Raw genomic sequence first — 25,419 nt, 5'->3', positions numbered from 1 at the left:
ATAGAAAACCGGGATACCGAGATACCAAACCAAATACGAACCCAAACCGAGGAGAAATACCTAAACCAAACCAACTTTGGAACAATAAGGAAATACCAACTTTTTGCCGATTTCTTAGCCTCTTGTACATTAGGAGGGTTCATAATTCCAACAAAATACCAACCACATTAGGATTGAAATACCAAATACCAAGCTGGTATCGGTTTGGTACCTATCAGTATACTAAAATGTTTGTATCCGATTGTCATCTGAAGCGGGGACACTTGGCGATCATAAATAGTGTCAGCACAGTGTCAGTGTGATCATAAATGGTGTCAGCACAGTGTCAGTGTGATCATGAATAGTGTCAGCAAAGTGTCAGTGTGATCATGAATAGTGTCAGCACAGTGTCAGTGTGATCATAAATAGTGTCAGCACAGTGTCAGTGTGATCATAAATAGTGTCAGCACAGTGTCAGTGTGATCATAAATAGTGTCAGCACTGGGGCAGTGAAGCGGTGACGATTGTAGTGAGTTGTGGTTTCAGACGTCAGCTGATGTTTGTCAGCTGTTTCAGCTGACTGACGCGCGACAGCTGATACCAGCCCATGTTGGGCTATCGTAGAGGGCGTTCAAATACGTCACAGTTCATATTTGCCACGTATATGCCACAGCAGATTTTGTAGGTTGAAGATCGTAGGTTGAGGGTTGATGATAGACAGTACAGGTCCCGCGGGTTTTAACCCGCGCCCCGTTGGGCTCTGCCGAGCAACGCGCCCCGTTGGGGGGGGGGTCATTTTGCCCCCCCCCCCCCTAAGATCTCGAGAACCACGCAACCTAGCGACAAGCGGCAAACGGTGTTGGATAGCCCTATCAGGGAACTACCTTGTGACCCAATTTTATTGACCTAGGTCAAACTGATGACGTCGCAGGTCAGGTCAAAGGTCCAATTTTCACCGTTTACAGGCATTTCAAGAAATGCGTTGTAAAATCGAGTAAAATGCATTTCATTGATAATCATCGATGGGGAAATGTTCTTCAAACACATATTTTGCTATTTGAGGTCACTGATACCAGGTCAGGTCACAGAGGTCAGGTCACTGGGGGGTCACAATATGAAAGTGTCGTGTGATACATGTTTTATGGTTCATTTTACATGACAAATGCGATTATGTGGGTCAGGCAGCCTTTGGGGCCAGCTTAGGTCACGTTTTGGTCAAGGTTAGGTCAAGGTCAGGTCAAGGTCAGGTCGAGGTCAGGTCAAGGTCAGGTCAAGGTCAGGTCAAGGTCAGGTCAAGGTCAGGTCAAGGTCAGGTCAAATTAGGTCAAATTTCAAAGTTAATATTTTTGCATAAAATGGGTATCGAATCGATGCAGCTCGTCACGGGGAGTTCAATGGTGGTCTTTGTTTTGCCGTACGTGGTCTAGAATCGCTAAAAATTGAGTAAAAAAATTTGACGTCATCATTTTTGAACAGTTTTTTCGCTATAACTTGGCCAAAAAACGAGATATCGATCTGAAATTTGGGATGTATATACCTAGAAGAGCGCAGGGACTATCACATATATTCCGTTTTTTTCGAAATTCGGAAAATGTTTTGATTTTTTTTTTAGTTTTTCTAAAAAAAGCAATTTCTTGAATTTTTTTGGAATAAAAACCCAAAATTTTGAAACTCCGAGATAGCAGTTTTGTAGCGCCACTTTTTGTCTACTAGACCATATAAAGAACTTTGAAATTGCTTGATAACTGTAGATTTGGTGAGCGTTTCAAGATTGCATGTTTTTTGCTCATTTTTGCTCGAACATGACCTCAGTTTGACCTCAATAACTCCTGACCTAAGGTGACCTAAGACTTGAAATTTTGTGTGAATGTGTCCAATTGATGCCCGGGAAGGTACTGAAATGCCCCCCCCCAACGGGGCGAGGGTTAAGCTTAGGTTTTGCCTTTCCGGCTATATCTTTTTGGTCTTCAGCTTTGTAGGCTTGAAGATGTGGCCGATTTATTCTTATAGCTCCCTTCCATGATCATGGAAAAAAGTTTGATCGTATGCCGGCTAGTTTCGGAGAAATTAAAAGAAAACCTCAAAGTTCGCCGTTTGGGGCATTCTGACCGCGGCTTCCCTGCAGTCGCCAGTGGCGCAGCCAGGGGGGGTCAGAGGGTCAGCTGACCCCCCCGAAATTTCTGTCAGGGGCCCGCTCGAGAGAGAGAGAGAGAGAGAGAGAGAGAGAGAGAGAGAGAGAGAGAGAGAGAGAGAGAGAGAGGGAGAGAGAGAAAGAAAGAGAGAGAGAGAGAGAGAGAGAGAGAGAGAGAGAGAGAGAGAGAGAGAGAGAGAGAGAGAGAGAGAGAGGAGAGAGTCCTAACCTAATCGGACGAGCCCGCTTCACGAGAAATGCCTACTGGGACACCACGGGTGAGGGGTCGTCCTAGGGCCCCGAGTGGATGGGCCCGGGCCCCCGGTGGATGGGTCCGGGCCCCCGGGAGAACGGGCCCCGAGCCCCGGGAGAGCAGGTCTGGGCCCCCCGGGTGGATGGGGCCCGGGGCCCCCGGGAGAACGTGCCCGGGCCCCCTGGGTGGATGGGGCCCGGGCCCCCGGGTGGATGGGGCCCCCGGTGGATGGGCCCGGGGCCCCGGGAGAACTGGCCCGAGCCCCCTGGGTGGATGGGGCCCGGCCCCCGGGAGAACGGGCCCGGTCCCTTGAGAGAACAGGCCCGGGCCCCCTGGTTGGATGGGGCCCGGGCCCCGGGCGGATGGGGCCCGGACCCCCGGGTGGATGGGGCCCGGGTCCCCCGCCGGATGGTTCCGGGCCCCCGGGAGAACGAGCCCCGAGCCCCCGGGAGAACGGGTCCGGACTCCGGGCCCCCGGTGGATGGGGTCCGGGGCCCCGGGAGAACGAGCCCGAGCCCCCTGGGTGGACGGGGCCCGGCCCCCATGAGAACGGGCCCGGGCCCTTGGGAGAACAGGCCCGGGCCCCCCGGTGGATGGGTCCGGCCCCGGGTGGACGGGTCCGGCCCCGGGTGGACGGGGCCGGTCCCCGTGTGGATAGGACTCGGCCCCCGTGTGGATAGGGCTCGGGGCCCCGGGTGAATGGGGCCCGCTAGGGTGACCCGCTTGCTCCGCAACGCGAATAAGGGGTCTTTTCGATCGGTGGGCGTTTGGTTGGTCGTATCCGTGGGTTATGTATCCATTTCGGTCGATTGCCTTTTGACAGCTAAGCATTTTGGTTTGGGAAAAATATCCATCGCATCGAGGTGCTCGTGTCTGATAACAATGCGATCTACTATAAAACATGCCAAGTGTAATGTGTATTATAACCCTCGCATGTGTAGGGGGGGTCGGATGGACCCACCCCCCCATGGTTTTTCGCGAATAACTCGCGTAAAACGCGGCCGATCGCGACGAAACTTTCAGTAACCTCTCATTGATCAATTTTACACGTACCCTGAAAATTTCATGACCCTGACCCAAATGACCTTTGACCTGTGACCTCTTTTCCGAGACCATGTTTGGCCGGAATCGCGATTCCGCGTATGTCGGCTCGCATTAGCCGCGCGTTTGCAAGCTTTTCGTGGTTTCAAACGTTCAAACATGTGATTTGATGTTGCTCCCATGCATTAGAATGGGTGTCAAGGTCACCTGAAGGTCAGGTCAGGTCATTGACCTTTGGTGACCTCGGGTGACCTCGGTTCACTTTTTCGAGTTTTACATGTTTCTAGGCTAGTTGTTGGAGCTGAATTCGAATTTAGCAACCATTTGAACATTTACGAAGTAATTTTGGTGCCTTCGTAACATGTTACGAAGCTGTCAGAGGCGGTTGACACGTACTACGAATACCCGTCACAGCCCCTACTGGTTGACCTGACCTGACCTGACCCGACCTGGTCTAAATGCTTAACCCGCGCCCCACTGGGGGGGGCTATTTATAGCCCCCCCTCCCGTTTTTCTGCAATAACTTCCAAACCGCTTGACGAATCGACGCCAAACTTTCAGTACCTTCGGCTGCATCAATTTGACACCTTGTGTCAAAATTTGAACTTCGTAGCTACCATAGGTCGGCCGGAAATGACGTCAGAGTGACGTCATGTTCGTCCGATTTCGACGCAAAACATTGAACCACGGCAATCGCTCCCAAGAGCTCAGTTTTTAAGCTAGATCCAATTTCTTTGCATGAAAGAACTCAGAATTGACCGCGCTAACAAACTGCTATCTCGGATTTTCAAAATTTTGAAAATTCCGAAAATTTTATATAATAATATTCAAAATTTATATTTTTATATTTTTTTCAAAAAGTTTTTGACTTTTCGAAAAAACCGGAATATATGTGACAGAACGCATGATTATGACTAACTCTAGCAAGTTTTAGCTAAATATCTTCAAAAATGGCCAAGTTATACACATTATTGCAAAAAATTTACAATTATTAATTTTTCAAATCAATTTTTCAGTACGTATTTGGCATCGTACACCAATATAAATGGCACCATCGTGTTCCTGAGCTCAAACTGCATCCAATAGACACCTTTTTTGTTGAAAAATTTCAACTTCAAAATTTGACCTTTTTTGACCTGAAAGTGACCTGACCTAAGCTAATTTCGACTCAAAATGACCTTGAATGACACAGACGACATCAAATTCGAAATCTATGGCCTAAATGGACCATAAAACATGTGTCACGTGACCGACGCATGATATAATATTTTCGTGACCTGTGATGACCTGACCCTGACCTGAAAATCAAAGTACAAGTTTGGTACCCTCAAGGTATCTAGAGCATCTGTTCACGAGTGTGGAAACCAAAAATGAGCCTGATCTGACTTGTAAGACGGCGGCCAGAGCCCAAAATGTGAACAAGCCAAAGTGCTAATAATTTTTACTTTGACCTGACCTGTGACGTCATCGGTGACCTCGAGGTCAATGAAATTAGGTTTCGCTCGACAGTTTTTCCGGGGCTATCAGACGCCGTTTGAATTTCGACGATCGGCCCAGTAGTTTCGGAGTTAGGAGGGGGGGGCTATGAATAGCCCCCCCCCAGTAGGGCGTGTTATACACAGACCCCAGTGGGGCGCGGGTTAAAGACATCATCTGTGATCAAAACTAACACGATATTCGTGATCAGCACCCCGAAAAACCCCTTAGCAGCCACACTTTATGACTTTCTAATAGGTCCCGATTTTCCCGACTTTGGGTCATTGACCTGACCTGGAAGGTCAACCAATGACCTAGGACCTTAAAATTGGGTATCATCGGCTTCCTCTCGTCACGGGCAACACGCTCGTTTTTTTCCGCGAAGCTCTAGCTCGATCAGGGGCCAAACGGCAAGGGGGGTCCAACCTCCCCCCCCCCCCCTACACATTAGAAGCTGGCAAACGCCGCACACATGCGAGAAATAACATAGGTTGACGTAGGTTATTGAAAAATGAAAGCCATTGATGAATTACTATGTAGAGGTTTGAAACATTTATATTTGTAAGAATATTGTTGCCCGTCATGCAAAAGCTATGATTGGATATTGGACAAAATTTGATGTTATTTCCAACTATGCCATTTTCAATTGTCAAACGTACCAGGTTGTGCAGCAATACCCGCGTAATTAGGTAAGTCATGAACAAATACCATTTTCTCCGGTTATTTGTTCCACCTTCTTTTTGATCAATTAGCTTTTCACAATTTCTCCATGAGAGGCGGTATCTCTTGACAACAGGCTTTGTTTGAACCCGCTCCGCCTGACAGTCACCATTAAGTCCAAAATTGAAAATACGTCCGAAACGTCAATTTTTCAAGCATAAGTGCCCTCATGGGTGCACGTGGCACGTGCCATCCCTGCACCGCTGACCATTCGATAGCCCGTTCGATTCTCATACACGATACTGTGTTCCCCATGCCGATCGGACCCACGGTTACCGAGATACTGCACGGAGACCAGACCCGTGTCGGGCAAATTTAGCCATTTTCGCTTAATTTTGCAAGCCAATTTATACATGCAAAGTCTATGACGCGAATTTGCACTTTTTGAGCACGCGCCATGTGCTCACCACCAGCCCGATCGAGCTGAGACCCCTCAGAGGCACATTGCCCAATGCCCATCCTTGTTCTATAAGTTGCGCAATTTTCAGCGCACTAGGTGCAACGGTCTGGCCCAGGGCTGCGGAGTCGATGGATTTTAGGGTGACTCCGACTCCGGCTTCAAAAATCGACTCCGACTCCGACTCCAGCTCCGACTCCGGATGGTTCTAATAAAATCCATATTCTGATATTGAAGTTCATTCAGGTCAGGTCAGGTCAGGTCAGGTCAACCAGTAGGGGTCTTGCCGGGTATTCGTAGTACCTACGTGTCAACCGCCTCTGACAGCTTTGTAACATGTTACGAAGGCACCAAAACTACTTCTTAAATGTTCAAATGGTTGCTAAAATCGAACTCAGCTCCAAAAAAAAAACTAGCATAGAGGCATGCATAACTTGAAAAAGTGTACCGAGGTCATCATAGGTCAATGACTTAACCCGCGCGGGGCTGGGGGGTAAATTTTACCCCCCTCGCGAATTTTTGCGATATCTCAAAAACGGCGGCGCGCAGCGCCGCCAAACTTTCAGTACCTTTTCTTACATCAATTTGATACGTTCCCTGAAAATTTGAGCGAAATCCGTCGGAAAATTTTTGAGAAATTGACGATTAGTGACTCATGTTCGTCATTTTCGCCTCAAAAACGGCAAAAGTTCAAACGCCGCTAACATCTTCATTTTTAAAGGAATCAAGACGTAACAAAAAAGGTTATACGTAATTTTACTTTGTCTATCAAATGGCTATCTCAGTTTTTTGAAAATTTTGGATTTTGGCCTAATTTAAAAAAAAAACTGATTTTTTGGGGAAAATCATTATAAAATCCAAAATTTTTAATCTATCGAAAAAACCGGAATATATGTCAGAGAAGTGGTCTATGTGCACCTACATACCAAATTTTAGAAGAATCGGTTCAAAAATGTGGGAGTTATTCAAAATTTTATGACGTCAAGACACGCAAATTTTTTGAAAAAAATGACTTTTTTGGAAGTTCTAGACCTTGTACGGAAACAAAAATAGCACCATTCGATTCGCCGTGAAAAACTGCATCAGATAGACACCTTTTTAGGCCTTAAAAACCAACTTCAAAATTTGACCTCACTTGACCTGACCTTGACCTGACCTCGACCTGAAATTCATCCAGAGGTGGTCCATATCACTTATTGAGTGTGCCTATTGAATTCTATGAGTAAAATGACCCATAAAACATGTGTCGCATATGCGCTTTTCTATATTTTGTTTTTTGGTGACCAGACCTGACCTGACCTGACCTTGACCTTGACCTCTGAATGATATTGTATGCAACGAATATTGTCTTGGTAGCCTAAGAACACGTTTTGGGGGATCAGTCTCAGTCCATGACTCCATTCTTCGGCAACTACGGTGCAAGGCCGATACTGTAGAAACTTGCAATTTGTACCCTTGACCTGACCTTGACCTTGACCTCAAACTTTAAATTAAGTACATGTTTTTAGTAGTTCGTGATGAGAGCTTTCGATTGGCGTTTGAATTTTCTAAATCGGACCGTTAGTTCGGGAGATAACAGGGGGGGGGGGTAAAATTTACCCCCCCCCCCCCAGCCCCTCGCGTTCGGCTGGAGACCCCAGCCCCGCGCGGGTTAACCTGACCTTCAGGTGACATTGACATCACCCTTATGCATGGGAGCAACATCAAATCACATGTTTGAACGCTTGAAACCACGAAGGACTGCAAACGTGCGGCTAATGCGAGCCGGCATACGCCGAACCGCGATTCTGGCCAAACATGGTCTCGGAAAGGTTAAAGGCCATTTGGGTCAGGGTCATGAAATTTGTAGGGTAGGTGTAAAATTGATCAATGCGAGGGTACTGAAAGTGACGTCGCGATCAGCCGCTTTTTACGCGAGTTATTCGTGAAAAAAAACTTAGGGGGTTGCATCAACCCATCTCCCTCCCCTGTGCCGGGGAGGGTTAAAACTTCTTATGAGCGAATTCACGTAATGAAGAAGAATAAAGGCACAATCTACTGCAGTAGCCAATAGATGATTTAGGACAGGCACATGGGACTACTTATTTCTTGTCCGACAGAAGCAGGCAACAGTTCCGATTGCATATATGCTATGCTGCATATTGCGGAAGGGGCACATTTCGGCCTCGAAAGATACGAATTCATACGTCATAGTAACATATTTCTGTCGTGGTCAATTTGCGCAGAAATGGAACACCGGGTGATTACCGAGCTATGGTTCTAATCCAAATTTTCTGATTCAAACTCGCTCAGGGTTATCGTGCAGTTAAAGGGGCCCGCTCAGCAGAATGCGTATGAAATATGAAGATTCTGAAAAATGGGTGGGGGGCCCGCACACTAGGGTGCCCGCTTTGAGGGTGATGACCCCCCCCCCCCGAAACGAAATCCTGGCTGCGCCACTGGCAGTCGCCTATGACTACAGTGGTGCCATCACTGTAGTCACAGAGGCATGAATGAATCCAGAGCGTGGTGAACGGTGGATAGAGGCGGGACTCGGCAGAGACTATCACTGCGGCCCGTGCAGGGCGTCCTTGGACAGCGGGCGAGCCTTCGGGCGGTGAGGCCAGAGGTCACGACAGCCAGGCGCTGTTTGGCATGAAGGGAGGGGAGGCGCTCGCCTTAGCCAGCCTCGCCTCAGCCAACTCAGCCGGTTTGGTGGTAGTGGTGGTGGTGTGTGGGGGGGGGGGGGCAGGCGAAAGGGGCTAGAACGAACGGGATAACATAGAATGGAGATGTCGTGCCATGGTCAACTTACAATATTGTTTACCTAATAAGCATTTATTAACATTACGAAAGAACTCGGCATATTAAATTGAGAAAAATACAGATGTTATTATCGATGTTACCGTTTACTTTTAACCCTCGCCCCCGGGGGGGGCAATTTGCCCCCCTGTGGTTTTTCGTAAAATAGCAAAATCACTGCGGCGCGCAGCGCCGCCAAGTTTTCAGCACCTTCCCGGGCATCGTTTGACACCTTCACATAAAATTTCAAGTCTTAGGTCACCTTTGGTCAGGAGTTATCGAGGTCAAACTGAGGTTATGTTCGAGCAAAAATTAGCAAAAAACATGAAATCTTGAAACGCTCGCAAAAGCTACAGTTAACAAGCAATTTCAAAGCTCTATATCTGGTCGCGTAGAGAAAAAACGGCGCAACAAAACTGCAGTCTGGGATTTTCAAACTTTTGAGCCTTTGACCCCCCAAATTAACCCGCGCCCCGCTGGGCTATTCAGCCATACGCGCCCTGCTGGGGGGGGGGGACAGATTCTGCCCCCCCCCTGTCTAACTTCCGAACCGATGGTCGTAGAAAGACGGGGAAAACGGCAATCGAAAGCTCTCAACAAGGCGGATCTTAAGAGACCAAATTTTTTTTGCTTGAGTAGGTCAGAGGTCAGGTCAAGGTCAGGTCAAGGGTACAAAATGCAAGTTTCTACAGTATCGGCCTTCCACCGTAGTTGGCGAAGAATGGACTGAGACTGATTGCCCAAAACGTGTTCTTAGACTACCAAGACAATATTCGTTGCACACAATGTCATTCAAAGGTCAAGGTCAAGGTCAGGTCAGGTCAGGTCAAGTCACCAAAAACAAAATATAGAAAAGGGCATGTGCGACACATGTTTTATGGGTCATTTTACTCATGGAATTCAATAGGCACACTCAATAAGTGATATGGACCACCTCTGGATGAATTTCAGGTCGAGGTCAGGTCAAGGTCAGGTCAAGTGAGGTCAAATTTTGAAGTTGGCTGTGAAGGCCTAAAAAGGTATCTATCCGATGCAGTTTTTCACGACGAATCGAATGGTGCTATTTTTGTTTCCGTACGAGGTCTAGAACTTCCAAAAAAATCATTTTTCAAAATTTTTGTGTGTCGTGACGTCATAAAATTTTGAATAACTCCCACATTTTTGAACCGATTCTTCTAAAAATTTGTATGTAGGTGCACATAGACCACTTCTTTGACATATATTCCGGTTTTTTCGATACACTCAAAATTTTGGATTTTATAAATATTTTCCCAAAAAAGTCAGTTTTTTGAGAAAATTTTTGCCAAAATCCAAAATTTTCAAAAAACCGAGATAGCCATTTGATAGACAAAGTAGAATCACGTATAACCTTTTTTGTTACGTCTTGATTCCTTTAAAAATGAAGATGTTAGCGGCGTTTAAAATTTTGCCGTTTTTGAGGCGAAAATGGCGAACATGACGTCACTAAAACGTCAATTTCTCAAAAAATTTCCGACGGATTTCGCTCAAATTTTCAGGGAACGTGTCAAATTGATGTATGATAAGGTACTGAAAGTTTGACGTCGCTGGCGTAATGCGTTTAGAAGTTATTGGCGAAAAACGGGAGGGGGGGCAGATTCTGCCCCCCCCCCCCAGCGGGGCGCGGGTTAAAAAAAATAGTCTGTTATAAAATAACAAAAAAGTATTTCGAGTTAAAAAAATGGATTATATATGATAGTCCCTGCTCTCTGCGATTCACATAACAAATTGTAGATCGATGCCTCCTTATTTGGCCAAGTTATAGCGAAAAAGCTGTTCAAAATTGATGACGTAAATTTTTTAACTCAATTTTTAACAATTCTAGACTACGTAGCGCAAAACAAAGACCACCATTAGATCCCCGTGACGAGCTGCATCGAACCGATACCTATTTAATGCAAAAATATCAAATTAGAAATTTGACCTAATTTGACCTGACCTTTACCTGACCCTCACCAGAACATAACCCAAACTGGCCCCCAAGGGCTGCCTGACCCACATAATCGCATTTGTCATGTTAAGTGGACCAGAAAACATGCATCACATAATAGTTACATATCTTCATGTTGTGACCCTCAGTGACCTGACCTGGTGTCAGTGACCCCAAATACCAAAATATGTGTTTGACGAACAATTCCCCATCGAAAATTGTTATTCATCGATTCTTTATCGATGAATGACATGCATTTTACTCGATTTTACAACACATTTCTTGAAATGCCTGTAAACGGTGAAAATTCGACCTCTGACCTGAACTGTGACGTCATCGGTTTGACCGAGGTCAATGAAATTGAGCCAAAAGGTATTTTCTCGCTGGGGCCATCCAACACTGTTTGCTGCTTGTCGCTATTTTGCGTGGTTCTCGAGATCTTAGGGGGGGGGGGCAAAATGCTCCCCCCCAATGGGTCTGAGGCTCGGGGGACCCTAACGGGGCGCGGGTTAAATGACAGAACTGTTCTCAAGAAATAACATTACAGTCGCCTTCCGGCCTCGGCTAAAACTTTGGACGACTACCTATGAATCGATACGCTGCCGGCTCACCCCGCCCGCTGGCTACGGGTGGCCTTGACCGTTCAATGCCGGTTGGCCAACGGCCGAGGTCGTGCGCTGGTCAGCAGGCAGAGAGGACGGGACGCGGTACTGCACATTGTGAGTGACCTCTGGCCTTTCCCCGTCCCCCCGCTAAAACCCGCGAGACCTGTACCTACACGTCTTGCAAGGGCTTGTGTAGGCATGCTTCATGAGCTTGAGAATCTATAGCCCATTGCAATGTGCTTTCGTCTATATGTTTTAACTAAAAACCACTTATTATATAATATTTGGTTGCATTTCATTAAAAGTATCCACGGCCGGCTGACGGCTGGCTGCCCACAGTTTGCCACGGCTGTGGGCGGCTGTGGCTGTGGAGCCACGTCTGTGGAGCGGCTAGGCTGTGGAAAATTGCAGCCGTGCAGAACTCTCCCCACCAGGACACCGGGCAGCCACGTCCTCCCCCCGCCACCGCTGAGCCGGTCCACTGCAGACACAAACACAGCATCGCCTACGGCCACCTGACGACCAACCGTGTGCCGATCGCGATACAATTTCTGTTTCGCCTGAGTCTGCCGCACTGTCGCACCTAAATCAGGCACTAGAGCGTTCAGCGGTGTTCGCATACGCCGCCCCATAAACAACTCTGCCGGTGTAGCGCGAGTCGTGGTATGGGGAGTCGCTCGGTAATGAAACAAAAATCTCGAAACTTTTGTGTGCACAGATCCCGACTGCTTCTTCTTGAAACTGCGTTGAAAAGTTCCCACACATTTTTCAGCTAAGCCATTCGATTTCATCTCGCCAATTAAACCCAGCAGGTGCTTATGATCAGTTTGGATAACGAACGTCTTACCAGCTAAATAAAAGTGAAAATGTTTGACCCCTGCCACCACTGCTAAGCCTTCTCTAGATCTGCTTGCGAGTAACGCCGCTCCGTCTCATTGAGCGTGCGCGAATAATACGCCACTGGGCGCTCGCCGGACGGCGTCTTTTCACTGAGGACACAACCGATCCCCACCGGACTGGCGTCACATGCCAGCGTGATCGGTAAGTGAGGATCAAAGTGTGCCAGAACAGGAGGGCTTCGTAACAGGCGCTTGGCATCCTAAAACGCCTCCTTTTCCACGTCTGCCCATTTCCAAACAGCATCCTTTCGCAAAAGAGCGTACAGTGGTGACAGCGTATAGTGGCCAGACCACGCAGAAACTTCCCATAGAAGTTAACCAGTCCCAGCCAGCAGCGCAGCTGGGACACATTTTCCGGCTCCGGGGCCGCTGTGATCGCCTCCACTTTGTCATCTGTCGGTTGGACACCCTCACCACTGATCTGATGACCCAGGTACACCACCCTGTGAGCTCCGAAAACGCACTTGTCCTTGTTAATTAACCCGCGCCCTGCTGGGGGGGGGGGGTGTTTGAACACCCCCTTGTGGTTTTTCGCGAATATCTCAAAAATGGCGGCGCGGAGCGCCGCCGTTTTTGGTACACCTTATCATAAATCAATTCTACACATGTTGTGAAAATTTCAGACCAAGGTCATTCAAGGTCAGGTCACCAGGTCACTTGAAGTGACCTCACCTCATAAAAAGTTTCAATGTCTGTCATAGCTACACCGAGTGACCGATCGCTTTGAAACTTTCAGCGATTGCTAAGAGCAATAGCATGTACAAAATGTATATCTCAGAATTTTGATATCGATGACCTGAGGTCAGGTCAATTTTGCGACCTCCCCATTATAAGTCAATGGGAGAAAATTGAAATGCGCCTCTTTTGGACGAAAGACATTATAAACACTCCCAAACACCGAATTACAAGTGGCTTAGACACACAGAACATGAAAATGGTGTCCGTGACCCTTGTTTATGCCCTGAGGTCATCTAAGGTCACAAATGGTATCTAACAGTTTTTCGCAAATAACTTTTGATAGAGGCATGCTAGAGCGATGAAAACGCCTTCGATGTGTTCTTCTCGACGATACGGATCGACTGATATGCAACATGACCCTTTCCGGTCAGGTCATGACCTTGACCTGAGGTCAAATTTTCAAGTTGACCTTTCAAGGTCAAGTTATAGTTTATTCGATGCGTCTTGACGAGAGGAACACGATGCCGGTAAAAGTAAGCTCGTACAAGGCTTGGGTCAAAAGTTATTGCAGAAAAACTGTTTCCGAAAAAATCGGCTATTTTTGCAGTTTTTGGCCCCTGCAGGCAAAACCGTTGACGTTAGGTCAAATCTGAGAGCATTACTCAGAAAGGGCGTTAATAGGGCTATCGAATGCGCTTTTCCGCGGCGCTGTAGCTCTATTGGTTCCCGAGTTATGCGTTGGGTTCTTGAAAATTTTCGACATTCGACCTGGAAATCGGCGAAATTTTGCCTTCAATGACCTCTGGTGACCTGACCTTTGACCTGACCAAAAAATTGACCGAAGTGATTTCGTCATTATTTTTGGCGCTCTTTCGAACGCCGCCTTCCGCGTATCGCTACGTGGCCCAGGAGCCGAGTTACAAGGGGGGGTGTTCAAACACCCCCCCCCCAGCAGGGCGTGGAAATCCAGGACCCCCAGCCGGGAGCGGGTTAAGCCGCAGTCCGGCCTCACGGATACGCGCCAACACCGCTCGCACTGCGACATTATGCTCCTGCAGCGTCTTACCCGCAATCTACTGCAGTAGCCAATAGATGATTTAGGACAGGCACATGGGACTACTTATTTCTTGTCCGACAGAAGCAGGCAACAGTTCCGATTGCATATATGCTATGCATATTGCGGAAGGGGCACATTTCGGCCTCGAAAGATACGAATTCATACGTCATAGTAACATATTTCTGTCGTGGTCAATTTGCGCAGAAATGGAACACCGGGTGATTACCGAGCTATGGTTCTATCCAAATTTTCTGATTCAAACTCGCTCAGGGTTATCGTGCAGTTAAAGGGGCCCGCTCAGCAGAATGCGTATGAAATATGGAGATTCTGAAAAATGGGTGGGGGGCCCGCACACTAGGGTGCCCGCTTTGAGGGCGATGACCCCCCCCCCCGAAACGAAATCCTGGCTGCGCCACTGGCAGTCGCCTATGACTACAGTGGTGCCACCCAACGGGTAGGACGCTGAAACACAGAGGCATGAATGAATCCAGCGCGTGGTGAACGGTGGATAGAGGCGGGACTCGGCAGAGGCTATCACTGCGGCCCGTGCAGGGCGTCCTTGGACAGCGGGCGAGCCTTCGGGCGGTGAGGCCAGAGGTCACGACAGCCAGGCGCTGTTTGGCATGAAGGGAGGGGAGGCGCTCGCCTTAGCCAGCCTCGCCTCAGCCAACTCAGCCGGTTTGGTGGTAGTGGTGGTGGTGTGTGTGTGTGTGGGGGGGGGGGGGGGGGCAGGCGAAAGGGGCTAGAACGAACGGGATAACATAGAATGGAGATGTCGTGCCATGGTCAACTTACAATATTGTTTACCTAATAAGCTTTTATTAACATTACGAAAGAACTCGGCATATTAAATTGAGAAATATACAGATGTTATTTATCGATGTTACCGTTTACTTTTAACCCTCGCCCCCGGGGGGGGCGGCAATTTGCCCCCCTGTGGTTTTTCGTAAAATAGCAAAATCACTGCGGCGCGCAGCGCCGCCAAGTTTTCAGCATCTTCCCGGGCATCGTTTGACACCTTCACATTAAATTTCAAGTCTTAGGTCACCTTTGGTCAGGAGTTATTGAGGTCAAACTGAGGTTATGTTCGAGCAAAAATTAGCAAAAAACATGAAATCTTGAAACGCTTACAAAAGCTACAGTTAACAAGCAATTTCAAAGCTCTTTATCTGGTCGCGTAGAGAAAAAACGGCGCAACAAAACTGCAGTCTGGGATTTTCAAACTTTTGAGCCTTTGACCCCCCAAATTAAAATAATGGTCTGTTATAAAATAACAAAAAAGTGTTTCGAGTTAAAAAAATGAATTATATATGATAGTCCCTGCTCTCTGCGATTCACATAACAAATTGTAGATCGATGCCTCCTTATTTGGCCAAGTTATAGCGAAAAAGCTGTTCAAAATTGATGACGTAAATTTTTTAACTCAATTTTTAACAATTCTAGACTACGTAGCGCAAAACAAAGACCACCATTAGATCCCCGTGACGAGCTGCATCGAATCGATACCTATTTTATGCAAAAATATCAAATTAGAAATTTGACCTAATTTGACCTGACCTTTACCTGACCCTCACCAGAACATAACCCAAACTGGCCCCCAAGGGCTGCCTGACCCACATAATCGCATTTTTCATGTAAAGTGGACCAGAAAACATGCATCACATAATAGTTACATATCTTCATGTTGTGACCCTCAGTGACCTGACCTGGTGTCAGTGACCCCAAATAGCAAAATATGTGTTTGACGAACAATTCCCCATCGAAAATTGTTATTCATCGATTCTTTATCGATGAATGACATGCATTTTACTCGATTTTACAACACATTTCTTGAAATGCCTGTAAACGGTGAAAATTCGACCTCTGACCTGAACTGTGACTTCATCGGTTTGACCGAGGTCAATGAAATTGAGCCAAAAGGTATTTTCTCGCTGGGGCCATCCAACACCGTTTGCTGCTTGTCGCTATTTTGCGTGGTTCTCGAGATCTTAGGGGGGGGGGCAAAATGCTCCCCCCCAATGGGTCTGAGGCTCGGGGGACCCTAACGGGGCGCGGGTTAACCCTAGAACGCCTAGGGGGGGTTGTATCAACCCCCCCCCCTGAGGTTTTTTCGAACTGCACGCTAAACGGCTTGTCGTAGCGGGCTGAAATTTTCAATACCCTCTGGGGCAACCTTTGCGCATCTTTTGCCGAAAAAAAATTGATCGGGTCATGTCAGGTCACGGAGTTATGACGTCATAAGAGGTACAGCCTCCGGCCGACAGTTACCAAACGTGTGCGCCGAATCCCTAGGTTTTCTGCCGGTGATACCCACATTGTTTGATGGATCATGATGAAACTTCCCATGCATGTTGGGGCAAGCATTGGCTATCGTGTGGTGCAAGAAAATTGACCGGGTCAGGTCAGGTCACGGAGCTATGACGTCACAAGTGGAACAGCGTCCGGTACTATTTTTGAAAAGCGCCCGAACCACTATTTTGCTAATTCTTGTCACCTCAATGGGAATATGCAGCAATATTAGCTTCTATAGGGAGCAAATGGACCTCCCAAATCCAAAAATACAATCAGATTTCAAAAATTTAAATTTTGATTTTTCGAATTTCTGCCGCCGACTGTGACCTTGCCGACTTCCGGCGCTCCCAACGCGCCATTTTTAGAGCTAGGGAAACGAAATACATACCAAACGATAGAGAATTGATCAAGGAACACGATAGTGAAGGTTTCAAGTCGATATCTCCCACCGTTTTGCCGCAATCGCCGCGGAAAGTTGAAAAAGTTTGATTTTTCGGAAAATTTGACCTTTGACCGGTCATAAGTAGGTCAAATGTTGACCTAGGACCAAAAAATATACCACCAATCGCGAGATCTCGTTGAGAGCAATCCGTTGGTTTTTTCCGCTAAGCTCTACGACCTTCCGTTTCGAAACGCCAGGGGGGTCGTAACAACCCCCCCCCCCCCCCCCCTGGTCGTTCGTGTTATGAGAAATGGCCTGGTCGTGCGAGGGTTAAATGACAGAACTGTTCTCAAGAAATAACATTACAGTCGCCTTCCGGCCTCGGCTAAAACTTTGGACGACTACCTATGAATCGATACGCTGCCGGCTCACCCCGCCCGCTGGCTACGGGTGGCCTTGACCGTTCAATGCCGGTTGGCCAACGGCCGAGGTCGTGCGCTGGTCAGCACGCAGAGAGGACGGGACGCGGTACTGCACATTGTGAGTGACCTCTGGCCTTTCCCCGTCCCCTGACCGCATGCCGTGTCGCCGGCCCAGGCGATAGAAACCGGTTTTAGCCTCTACGCAGGCTGCCACTCTAACCCTTCCCTCCCCACTTAACTATGTGCCGTAGTACGCGCCCGCGAGTAACTGGGCGGAGCAAATGGTCACCGATACAGAGGCGGAACTGGTTGCCCTCCCGCTCGCCGAGCGATCTACCGCTAAAACCCGCGAGACCTGTACCTACACGTCTTGCAAGGGCTTGTGTAGGCATGCTTCATGAGCTTGAGAATCTATAGCCCATTGCAATGTGCTTTCGTCTATATGTTTTAACTAAAAACCACTTATTATATAATATTTGGTTGCATTTCATTAAAAGTATCCACTTCCGGCTGACGGCTGGCTGCCCACAGTTTGCCACGGCTGTGGGCGGCTGTGGCTGTGGAGCCACGTCTGTGGAGCGGCTAGGCCGTGGAAAATTGCAGCCGTGCAGAACTCTACCACCAGGACACCGGGCAGCCACGTCCTCCCCCCGCCACCGCTGAGCCGGTCCATTGCAGACACAAACACAGCATCGCCTACGGCCACCTGACGACCAACCGTGTGCCGATCGCGATACAATTTCTGTTTCGCCTGAGTCTGCCGCACTGTCGCACCTAAATCAGGCACTAGAGCGTTCAGCGGTGTTCGCATACGCCGCCCCATAAACAACTCTGCCGGTGTAGCGCGAGTCGTGGTATGGGGAGTCGCTCGGTAATGAAACAAAAATCTCGAAACTTTTGTGTGCACAGATCCCGACTGCTTCTTCTTGAAACTGCGTTGAAAAGTTCCCACACATTTTTCAGCTAAGCCATTCGATTTCATCTCGCCAATTAAACCCAGCAGGTGCTTATGATCAGTTTGGATAACGAACGTCTTGCCAGCTAAATAAAAGTGAAAATGTTTGACCCCTGCCACCACTGCTAAGCCCTCTCTAGATCTGCTTGCGAGTAACGCCGCTCCGTCTCATTGAGCGTGCGCGAATAATACGCCACTGGGCGCTCGCCGGACGGCGTCTTTTGACTGAGGACACAACCGATCCCCACCGGACTGGCGTCACATGCCAACGTGATCGGTAAGTGAGGATCAAAGTGTGCCAGAACAGGAGGGCTCCGTAACAGGCGCTTGACATCCTAAAACGCCTCCTTTTCCACGTTTGCCCATTTCCAAACAGCATCCTTTCGCAAAAGAGCGTACAGTGGTGACAGCGTATAGTGGCCAGACCACGCAGAAACTTCCCATAGAAGTTAACCAGTCCCAGCCAGCAGCGCAGCTGGGACACATTTTCCGGCTCCGGGGCCGCTGTGATCGCCTCCACTTTGTCATCTGTCGGTTTGATACCCTCACCACTGATCTGATGACCCAGGTACACCACCCTGTAAGCTCGGAAAACGCACTTGTCCTTGTTAAGCCGCAGTCCGGCCTCACGGATACGCGTCAACACCGCTCGCAGTGCGACATTATATGCTCCTGCAGCGTCTTACCCGAGACTACGAAATCCTCCAGAAAGACGCATGTCCCTGGGATGCCCGCTAAGAGCACCTCCATTGTCCTTTGGAAAAGTGCTGGTGCGGATGAATAACCAAACCCGAGTCTCGTGGGCTTCAGTAAGCCTTTTAGAGTGTTGACGGTAAGATATTCTCGTGGTTTTTCGTCTAGAGGGAGCTGATTATAGACCGATTTGATATCAACCTTTCAGTACACCGTACTCCCCTGGAGCTTTGCTGAGAGCTCTTTAAAACGCGGTAAAGGATACTGCTCCACCGGAGCCGCTTTAAACTACCTTAGTAAAGTTGGGTTCATGTACCTGACCTGTGACCTGACCTGGTATGACCAGTGACCTCTAATAGCAACATATGTACTAGACAACTGACGCCTTATCGCTAATTTTCGACAAAATGCGTTTTACTCGGTGTTATAGCGCTTGCCCTAGAAGCCCCGTGAACGGTGAAACATTTTATCTTTGACCTGACCTGTGACGTCATCGGTGACCCCGAGGTTAATGAAATTTGGCTTCCCTCAACAAATTTGACAGGGCTATCGAACGGCGTTTGAATGTTCCGGATCCATCCAGTAGTTTCGGAGATACGGGAGGGGGGAATGCCCCCCCCGCCACCGCGCGGAAGGTGGCCGGGAGGCCCACCGCCTGCCGGGTTAAACATTAGCGAGGATTAATGATACCAACAAAATATCAAACACATTAGGATTGAAATACCAAATACCAAGTTGGTATCGGTTTGGTATCGGTATACCAAAAAGTTGGTATCCGATTGACATCTTTAGTGAGGTCACGTGACCGACCTGACCTCATGTGGCCTTTAGGAAAATCCGAGTAATAAAAGTTGTGAGACTCCTAATGGATACTAGGCTCTGTAAGTTCCATCTCCCTGTGAAAGCTCCTCTGGCACTGAGGGCGTTGCGAATTATCGACATCTGATCTGAAGACCGTGCAGAGGTTCCTTTATGACGTCATAGGTCAGTGACCTGACATGACCCGAAAATGCGGTTGAGGTCAGGTATCCTAAGTCTCAGCTCTCCATCGCGAGCGTGTTCGGAAATAGGAGCTATTGCGAAAAAACGATGGGGGAGGGTGGCAGCCCCCCCCCCCCCTCATCGGCCGGCGAGGGTTATAACACCGTACCAGCATTGCGAGCAAATCCAGGCCCCCCAGCGAGTGAGCGGGGCGCGAGTTTGAAGTTAAAACACCGCACCAGCGGGGGGTTGAAACCTTAAATCTAGGACCCCAGTCCAGGGCGCGGGTTTAACTTGAATCGCTTACCTTACTTTCCTCAGCACACCTTTCGTCCTAGTCCTCCACTCTCTGTACGAGGTCACAGCGCAAACACTGCGCAGTGCCGCCCCTGTGTCGCTTTGTCATGAGGCCGAACTAGCATGGCCTTGGAACTAACCCATTAACCTGGTGGCGGGGCTCAATAATTTGATGACGTCATCAGAGCTATTATGGTAACGTGACAAAACGAGTCGGTCAGTGTGCAGGCTCCCCGCTCCCCTGGCATGCAGCTTGCAGTTTCAGCCGGCAGTACATCCGGCCCAGGTGGTCGATTAGACGGCGCTTACCCATGACAACAAAGTAGGTACAAACTTACTGAATGTCAATGCTAAATAGATATACAATACAATGGAGGATGATGCATATATGTAGAATGCATGACGTTTACAATAATAACATCCTACATCGTTTATAATGGTTGGTTGTGGCAATAAATTTAACCCGCGCACCGACGGGGGGGGGCGGATATCCGCCCCCCCCCTGAGGTTTTTCGCGGATAGCGGGAAAACCGCGGCGCGTAGCGCCGCGAAATTTGGTATGACTATTCTCTCATCAATTTTACACAGGGTGTGCAAGTTTGAACCTCCTAACTTTTAAGGTCAGGTCACCAGGTCACTTTGAATGACCCAACCTCAAGTCACTTTTTTGCAACTTTGTCACCGTGCCAGAGCTACAGTAGATGTCGGAGGCCTTTGAAAGTCGCAGGATGTTATTAGGTCATTAGTAGCTACAATTTGTATATCTCGGAATTTTGATGTCGGTGACCTAAGGTCAGGTCAATTTCGCGACCTCCCCATTATAAGTCAATGGGGGAAAAATCAACTCCCTGTTTTTACCACTAAAACGGGTCGGAATGGCCCCATATACCATACATGACTTCACATACGATCAACCTTCACTACCTTGAGGTCTGTTTTGCTGTTGGGCAGCTGTAAGGTCATGTGACGTCATCAAAGGTCACCAAAGGTTTTTTGCCAATAACTCCTTACAGGAACAAGATACAGCCGCGCGGATGGTCTCATTGTGTTCAGCTCGTCAAGACGCATCGAATGATATACATGATGACCTCGAGGTCACGTGACCTGAGGTCAACCTTTGACCTTGACCTTTCGAGGTCAACATATATATCATTCGATGCGGATTGACGAGAGGATCACGATGATGCCCTTAGTTTGTTCCTATCTTGACTACTTCGAAAGTTATTCGAGAAAAACCCTCTCCATATCTAGCGCCGCCATTTTGACTTTTTCGACCCCTGTGACGTCATCTTTGACCTGACCTGAAAATGACCTTAGTAAAAATTGTAGACCTTGTCCGTGCGTATCCGATGCCGTTTACCGCTTGTCGCTATCTTGCTTCGTTCTCGAGATCTCAGGGGGGGGCGGTCATCCGCCCCCCCCCCCGTCGGTACTAAGGTGGCGCAGACCCCCGTCGGTGCGCGGGTTAACACTTGCGAATGCCATTTCAGTAAAATTGCGTCACAGGGGAGCACTGCTGCTTCAACCCTATTGGCCGTAGTGTCTAACGGTGGCGGCCGTATTGCGCAGACCAGAAACCGGCCGCCGCCTGTATTGAGGAATAGGGAATTCGGGACCTCGATTTACGGTTACGGCCGCCGTATCAATTACGATCAAGTTACGTAGATACGGAGCCCGGCATCTTACGCAGAATTGAGTGGGGAGCACGATCGTTTCTTCAAAATTCCTCAAATTCACTCGCCGGACCTACATTTGCCCCGGCCGAGGGGGTTGATTGAACCCACCTCGCTAATGCGCCGCTAATTAAACTAAAATTAAGCGGTAAAGTGGTCGTATGTGGCAACGTATAATGCAGAGTGACTTGTAGGAACCCGCTTTAAAGGTCTCAGGTCAGCCGGTGACCTCTGAGGTCAGGTCAAGTGATCTAAGGCACGGGTTCGGTTTTTGGTAAATAACTTCGCCAAAAATGGCCGTAGAGCCGCGATTTTGGCATCATTGTGTTCAGCTAGCTCAGGCGCATCGAGTGATATACTTTTTGCTCGGGTCAGGTCAACTAAGGGTGTTGACCTCAGGTCAAGGTCAGGCCAGCACCCCCAGGTCACGAAGCTGGTCGAAAGAGGTCATGTCGCATATCATTCGATTCGGCAGGTCTTCCTGAGTGCATTGGTGGCTTTCCCGACTCGCTCAATTTGATCGGGAGTTATTGAAGAAAAATTGTGACCCTTTTGACGTCACAAATGACGTCACCCAAGGGCAACAATGCAAATATGAAGCATAGAACCTTGCAAGGAGTGCATGAAATCATGATTCTATATGCTTGAGATAGTTTCAGATCATTCTCGGCGCCAAAATAGCAATTTTCATATTTCCCCATTGACTTATAAGGGTTTAACGTATTAGTTCCTTGTATCTGAGGATTTTTTAGGATTTCATCTTGTTCTCCACTCAATTCTACGTAATATGCCGGGTTCCGTGTCCACATAGCTTGAACGTAACGGATGCAGCGACCACAAACGTAAATCGAGGTCCCGAATTCCCTATTTCCCAACACAGGCGGCGGCCGCTTTTCTGGTCTGCGCAACATGGCGGCACTGTTGGACACCATCTGGCGGCCGATGCGCCTTCCACATTATAGAGTTCAGTGAATTGCGTATTCGATACCTCCCTCCTGCGGCTCTCATGTAGGTACTAACAAGAGGCCTGAACACAGATTCTTGAATAAAATTACTAAGCCACCAATCATGTAATTCCATCGCCATCAGCTCGGTGATATCACAATAATGAACGACATCGAACCGGACAAATCTGGTCCAAACGAACATAGGCGCGGGAGCCGGGGGGGGGGGGGGCAGTGGGGGCAGCTTGCCCCCCCCCAACTCTAGGGCCGTGGGGGCGGTGCCCCCACAACTTTGAGACGAAATACTGCACTTTTTTGCAAATGTTTTTCTTTTTTGTTGAAAAAGCCAAGGGATGAAAAATAAGTGGCCTAAAACCGGTGAGAAAACTAGATTTGGGGGTACCCTAGGTTCATCTCCATTATGGTGTGCCCCCCCCCCCCAGTCTGAAAGTAGTTCCCGCGCCTATGAAAACGAACCACAGCCGACCGGACCAACACGGTACGACACAGTGACGGGCGAGGTCCGATATCGCCTGGACCAGACACCCTCTTAGCTGGCTCCAACCACCCTCTGGTCTAAACTGAAACTACAACACAACAGCACAGTGCAGTGGTGTGAGCCAGCGTGACGTCACGACAACACACGTGACGTCACCAGGGCAGTACATCCGGAACGGTGACAACGGTTTACCGACGGCTGGACACTGGACAGTGGTCACGAGCGTGATAAATCGCGGATACTGAACAAACCTTCTGCCTATCAAAGCAGTGTCAACAAACGTAGCAATCTGTGCCGCAATCAATCTGTGCCTGTGAGGGTGTGTCCGAGAGGCCGGTGGCGCCGTGTCGGCTGGTGTGGGTGGTCAGAGGCGCCGTCACTCACTGGGGACATTGAAATCGATGGTACCGGACTGGCCACCGTCACATCCCAGGTCTGTCTCGTGCAGGGCGTTCAGGACGGCCTGGCGGTTTTCGATTGAGGAGATTAGGTACAGGATCTTCAGTTTCCTGCATGTCACTGCCATCCTACAACAGAGCATAACAAAACAGAACAGACAGGTCAGTATACGGGACACAGTCACAAAGTGGCACCAGCGGTCGACTCGACACGGAGGCACCATGCATTGTCAATATCGTTCATAATATATGATGTGCCTTCGGCCATCTCATAGGAATGGCATAGGAAAGGCAGATCTTGACCCGATCCACATCCATGTCAAAGCGGGAGTGCAGCCGGTCGCGCAAAAACAACGCCCAGTAGCGCAGCACTTCATGGAACCGCCAAGGCGGCACTTGGACGAGTTGCTGCAGGACGCAGATGTCATCGAAGGCCCACTGGGATCAGAGCATGCCAGGGGTTGGGTGTCAAACATTGTTATCACTGCGAAGAAATATACCCCAGACAACAAGCTCAGTGACATACGAATGACCTTCGATACACGAAGCATGCAAGGTGCTGTAAAAATGGTGCATTTTTCCTATACCTACTGTCGAAATAGCGGATCCGCGACAGCACAAGTGCCGACACTAGCACTTTGATGACCCCGTCCGGAAGATAATGACGGCAGTGAGATAACCCGACGAGCACACCGGCGCATTGCCGGCACAGCTCGGACACATGTGCTTCCCAGGTCAGGGCACCGTCGAAGACGACGCCCAGGTTTCTCACCTCTGCTTGGGGTTTCAAAGCTACTTCGCAAAAAGTTACTGTTATGTTCGGAAGAGAGCGCAGAGTCTGTCGACTGCCAAAGATAGCAAGTTGGGTTTCGTTTGCATTAACTTTCAGCGAGTGAGAACTAAACCAAGAGCTTAGTGAGTGAGTACAGTGAACGTTCCATGCGAGAGGTGAGTCCCCCGATGTCATCTTTCGGCGGACCGCTCACCAACAATTTGGTGTCATCCGCGTATTAAAACACTAGAGCTCCATCAGCGTGTAGAGATAAGTCATTGGCGAAAATAGTAAATAAGAGCGGACCTAAAACTGAACCTTGGAAGACACCCATGTCGTTGGCGAGCGGCCGAAACAGCACCCTGCATCCGGACCCATCGTTCAGGGACATGCTCTGTGTGTGTCCCCGAAGATAGGCGGCGAACCAGGAGATCTCAATGCCGTGCAGACTCAGTTTTCGCAGTAAAATATCGTAGTTGATGACGTCGAAACATTTGCTCAAGTCAATGAGGCACAACATTAAAATCTCCTCCTGCATATCATCAATTCCTGCATCACACACTCCGACATCCCAGCTCCCTGGAAACACTCCCTAGTCAACCCCATTCACAAATCCGGTGACCCCTCTGACCCTACTAACTTCCGTCCGATATCTCTTGTTCCTGTCATTACCAAAGTGGTCGAGCGCGTCATACACCGACAGCTCTACAACTACCTCACCAGCAAACACCTCCTTTCATCCAGTCAGCACGGTTTTCGAACTCACCACTCCACGGAAACTACACTTCTTTCCGTATCCGACCAGATCCTTTCCGCCACCGATAGGGGGGGGGGATCACCGATAGCTGGGAAACCGATCTTCAGCATGCGGATACAAACACCATCGGCACCGGAGGCAGCCGAACTCCGCATGCTGAAGATCGTGTGTCCGAGCATCTCCCGGGTCACGGGGGAGAGCGCGAACGAACAGGCACCCACACGGGGTAAACGCGTATCAACGGTAGGCACCGGCCCCGCGCCCCGATCTCCGCCGCCACCCTCGGGCCGACCGAAACGAAAAACTCGTTCAGCTGGTCAGCCGTAGCGTCGGGCCGCACAGACCCATCACCCCGCTTCCCAGCCACCACCGACCTAATACAGCGCCAC

General features: G+C 48.9%; 1 protein-coding gene across 2 annotated transcripts in view; it reads right to left on the bottom strand.

The window, feature by feature from the left end:
* LOC122388221 (kinesin-like protein KIN-14P) overlaps window positions 1-20,042 on the bottom strand; it is a 55,543-nt gene extending 35,501 nt beyond the window's left edge. For both annotated transcript variants that reach the window (XM_043379103.1, XM_043379104.1), the window contains exon 1: window positions 19,998-20,042. The gene's annotated coding sequence lies outside the window, so the exon portion shown is untranslated. The remainder of the gene's footprint in view (window positions 1-19,997) is intronic.
* Window positions 20,043-25,419: the final 5,377 nt, after the last annotated feature.

Source organism: Amphibalanus amphitrite, unplaced genomic scaffold (assembly GCF_019059575.1).
Source record: "Amphibalanus amphitrite isolate SeventyFive unplaced genomic scaffold, NRLGWU_Aamphi_draft 000313F_arrow, whole genome shotgun sequence".
Lineage (NCBI taxonomy): Eukaryota > Metazoa > Arthropoda > Thecostraca > Balanomorpha > Balanidae > Amphibalanus > Amphibalanus amphitrite.
The sequence above is the reverse complement of the archived record's forward strand: the minus strand, read 5'-3'. Positions and strand labels throughout refer to the sequence as shown.